Genomic DNA, 5,064 nt, shown 5'->3' with positions numbered 1-5,064 from the left:
TGCCAAAATGGCGACACATCCAATCATTAAAGCACACAAAATCAAGTAATGGATACATCTACAAAAGAATAGCCACTTTCCTCATCTAAGTGGCGGAAAATATCTAAAGGGGAAGCAATTCAAGGGTACGCACTCCTTCATATATGCAATTTCTTCAAACTACTAAGCCTAGAAGGATACCAATAAATCACCTCCAACTTGTGTTAAGCTAGGATACCTTTGTCCTCAATCGTTAAATGCTTTTGTCAAGAGTAGACTCCCTATGGCGTTAGAAACACTGGAGGATCACGGAATTCCCCCTCTGGCCTAGACAAGAAGAAGGGTCGTCCCCTTTCTACCATGCACAAAAGTGGATACGATGGATAAAGGGATCGATAGTATTTGAGTTTCATTTGGGAGTTTGCTTTTGTTGTTTGTTTTACCCCCCAATTTCTTGTGGCATTTGACATTTGAGAACACTTTCTTTTTGCCATTTCTTTTTGATTTTTGGCATTTCAATACTTGACAATTTTAATTTTTCTTTGCATTTCTTTTTGAACATTTTCAAAGTCACTCCATATGTAGTGAGGGTGCCTTATATTTGAAGCATAGGAGTTTTTATTTTTGTTACTCTTTTCATTTGATGCATTTTTGCAAACTTTCTTTCACTTTTCTTTTCATTTCTTGAACTCAAATTTTTGAACAATTTCTTTTTGTGCCCATTCCCTTTGATGACAAAAATGTGGTAGAACATGGATGATGGATGTATGGTTTCAAGGGTCACCTTGGAATAAATGGTAGCCAAGGAGTTATCACACCACAAGGTACTCTTGACTAGGCCTTAATCCATGGGTCAAAGGATACTAACATGTCACATCCTAGGGTGTTTTACAAGTATTCTAACAAACAAAGTCTTAAGAAGAAGAAGCATCTACTAGGGCCTATATACACTTGTCAAGCTTCCCAAGTAGACGGTTTCACAAAATTTTTCTAACATGCAAACTACATGCTATGATGCAACTAACATATATACATCCTAATGCATATGATTCTACCAACTAATATGCCAAATAATCTAAATGAAATCCTAAATTCACATTGTTATACCGCATCAATCAAAATAAAGCCACATAGTCATTAACATAAAGACGAAAAAGGAGATTGGAAAGATCATACCATGCGGTCTTCAATATCCTCATGTCTCGGATATGGCGTAGTCAATCAATGTGAACAAGGATGAACAAACACAATGTATACAACAATATATACACAAGACTACACTACAAAGAAAATGAACATGTTTTTGGATTTTTCAATTTTTCAAATTTTTATGTATTTTTGGAATATAAATTCCCATCCCCCACTTTATTTTGGACATTGTCGTCAATGTACATGTAGGAGTAGGAATAAAAAGAAAAACATGTTTTTGGATTTTTGATTTTTTAAAATAAAGTACAAATGCAATGATATGATATGAATGAATGCATGCTCTAACTAAGTGCAATTCTATATGGCATATATAACAAATGAATGCAATCTAAACTATATTATATGATGCATGATTTCTAGTAAACTATGGTCACCTATGATCAAACCTCCCCAAACCGATTTAAACACTATTTCTAGTGTAAAAATGAATAGGATTGGTCATTAGTGATTATGCATGAATTCTAGTTTATATGCAACTATCTACATGAATCATGTGAGATATATTACAATGCAACTATACTATATGAACTAACTAATATAAATGCAATATGAAATATGATACAAATGCAAGCATAATGTATATGTAAATAACTAAATGCAATGTATATACAAAAGAGAGAGGGAGAGAAAAGTATCATACAAATGGAGGTGATGAGGTAGGCATCTTTCACTCGTCGTCATCATTTTGAGGATAGCCATACCGGTAAGAACTTCCTCCTTGGTCATACCCTCCTCCTTGGCTAGAATGCCCTCCACCTTGGCCACCAAGATTCCACGTTTGGTCCCCTTGATTAGGGAACAAGAGGTGTGGTTGGGCCCAAGAGGGCTGAGGGCCATTAGGGTCAATATACCCTTGTTGTGCCATTTGATAGTACTGGGGGTAAAGGGCCAAGTAGTTGTCGACCCTCCCTTCATGTACCCCGAGGTCAACTCAATTCATAAGGTTCATCAAGTCATTAATACCCGGGGTATTGGGGATTTCCGGTCGGAATTGTGTATAAGGAGTAGGGTATGGTGGGATAGGCACATAGGAAGGTGGGGGAATAGGCCTTGTCGGTATCCCACGAGGTATTTGCGGTTGGCGGGGTGCTTCTTCCCTTTGAGGGGGATTGCTGATGATTTGGATATCGAGAAGGTAGCTCGGCCTAGACGAATACAAGCTCAATCTTGGGTCGGTTCCCGGTATATTCCACCCCGAAAGAATGATGGAGGTGCACCCTTTTGTGAACCATTCTACACTCCCGTCTTGAGTGTAGGCACACCACCGGTGGTGGTTGAAGACGGCGTCCTCATCAATCAAAGTACTCCCCTCAAGAGGAGCATAAGTCTTACGGGAGTTGAACCCGGGGCAAAGGAAGTTAGCCAAAATAGTAATTAGACCTCCCATCACGAAGGTCTTGAGTTGGGTGCTCCCTTGAGAAGAGTCATAGAACCTTGTAAGCATCTCAAGGGGGGTATTGAAGTTGTATCGCCTCGTCCCCCGAACATTTAGATAGGCCTCAAGGAATGTTAAATCAATGAGAGTGCACCTATCTTGTTCATATCTCCCATTGATGGTGCCGGCTACAAAACTTTCGGCGATCCGAATCACCAGGTGTTGGATAGCAAAGGTATAGAATTTCTTTTGGTGGATGAAATCCCTCCCGGAAATAGCCTTCCGAAGTAGGTCCACATCGAAATCGGCGGGTTTATCGGTATAGTCGGTTGGTACAACAAGACCGAAGATTTGAGCAAATTGATCAAGTGTAAGGCTATGGTCTAGGTTGCACAACCTAAACTCCATGCTCACATTGGTTCGAGTGTTCGTGACAATACGGAGGCTACTCAAAAATTCCAAGGTGAGACTAAGGTACGTCTCCTCATGGGCATGGAATAATTTTCCAATCCCTAAGCCATCAAAGAACATCTCGGTGTGGTACCTTATCCCAAGGGTTTCTAACACCCTAGTATCGATAAACTGAGTGGGTTCATAGTTCTTACCTAGCAACTCGATGAACTTTTTGCGGTGGGCATCGGAGGTGAAGAGTACCTCCGGGAAGTACTCAAGTTGCTCTATCCCTCCTCTCATGACGGGGCGGAAGTGTCTTGGTGGCATCATTTCTTGTGGGGATGAAGATGATGAACCCTTGCATTTCCTAGCGGCGGATTCAACAAGTTTCTTAGCCTTTCCCTTGAAATTCATCATCTTGAATTGGGAGAATGGGGTTTTTGTTGGCTTCTATTGTGAGGGGAGTGTTTTTGGGGATGAAGATGAGTGATTTAGGGTTAGATAAGGTGAGGAAATGAGGGAGAAAGGGGGTGTTTTTATAGAAAAAGGGGGAAGACGATCGGACACGGGTGGGGCCTGGGCGGATAATTCGAGAAAGACGCCAGAATCCGAGCGGCTTCCTTGCGGGACGAGTGTCTTGCCTCTGCATAATCCGAGCGTCTTACAGAAAATCTGCTTGGATTTCGTGACAGGAACTTTGCATTTTCTAAAGTAGGAGGAAGACGAGCGTCTTCTGTCTTAGACGAGCGTCTGACATTGGATGAGCGGCTTCTCAAAAATCCGCTCGGATTTTGGTAGAGTTCCAAAACTTTTCTTAAGGTGCCTTTCAGGACGAGCGTCCAAAGTGCAATCCGAGCGTCTTTTTTATGGACGAGCGTCTTTTGCCAAATCCGCTCGGATTCTGATACAGCGCTGAACAGTACCCTGATGAAGGCTTTGGACGAGCGTCCAGCCCTTGGGACGAGCGTCTTTTCACTGTTTTTCTTCCCTTTTCTTTCTTTTCTTTGCAAAATCATACCCTTACACCAATTTGTTGTTCCTCCTTATCTTTTTCTTAAATTTTGCTCAATAAAAATGTAACAAAACTCTCTCTCACTACTCTCATGCAAGAAATTAAATAAAAATGCAAAAATGTACAATATTATACAAGGTAAGATTTCAAGAAATATCTTACAAATGGTGGTTTGAGATAGAACTCCACCAAACTAGTTCAAATTGTAGAAATTCTTGTCCATAGAGCTCAAGGCTGTCAAAAGAAGATCAAAAGCTTGTGAACAAGCTCCAAATAAGCATAAGTATGGTTTGCTTAACTTCAAGACGAAGCTTGGCCAAAGGAGTTTGTCATTCGTTCTTGTTTTCTTCCTCTTCTTGGCACTTGGATATTTATGATGCTTCAAACCAATTAGCCCATGATTCTTGTCATTATATGGTAAGAGGTATGGTTCGTATTCGTCCGGAGACTTTAACTCACCACCTACTTTTTCAATTTTGATGACGGTAATAGCATTTTGATTTTTCAATTCTTCCAAGGTGGAAGGAGAATTGTCATGACTTTGATGATCGAGTTCCTTAGAAGTTGTCATTGTGGGTGCCAAATTTCCACAAGTAGCTTCACGTGCAAGTTTCTCTTTGAGCTTTTCCACCAAGTAACTTTTGTATGATGCTTTGACCTTTTGGAGAAGGTCCACCATATCCTCTTCAACAATCATTGGCTCCATGGTAAATGTCAAGTAGTCTTCATTGGAGATAGGAAAAGGACATTCATCTTCATGATAGGATATCTCAAATGTCTCGAGGATAGGCTCCTCAAGCAAGATGATATTACAAGTCCATCCCTCTCGGTCCTTGTAAGGCACGTATTCTTCATATGCCCTTTTTATGGTCTCATCATCATTGCTATCTTCATATGAATCATGAATGGGCGCTTCATGCAATTCTTTCTCCAACATCTCAATGTTCACATGAAAGGACACACCCTCATACTCACAAAGGTTAAGAGTATTTGGCTTGCTTAACCTCATATCTTCTTCGTCGAACATCACCCTTTCATATTCATAAGAGCTCAAGGAGATTGGCTCTTCCCATTCTTCATTTTCCATGTCAAAAGT

The sequence above is a fragment of the Silene latifolia genome, chromosome 3 (assembly GCF_048544455.1).
Source record: "Silene latifolia isolate original U9 population chromosome 3, ASM4854445v1, whole genome shotgun sequence".
In the NCBI taxonomy this organism is placed as follows: domain Eukaryota; kingdom Viridiplantae; phylum Streptophyta; class Magnoliopsida; order Caryophyllales; family Caryophyllaceae; genus Silene; species Silene latifolia.
This window is presented reverse-complemented; position numbering follows the sequence as displayed.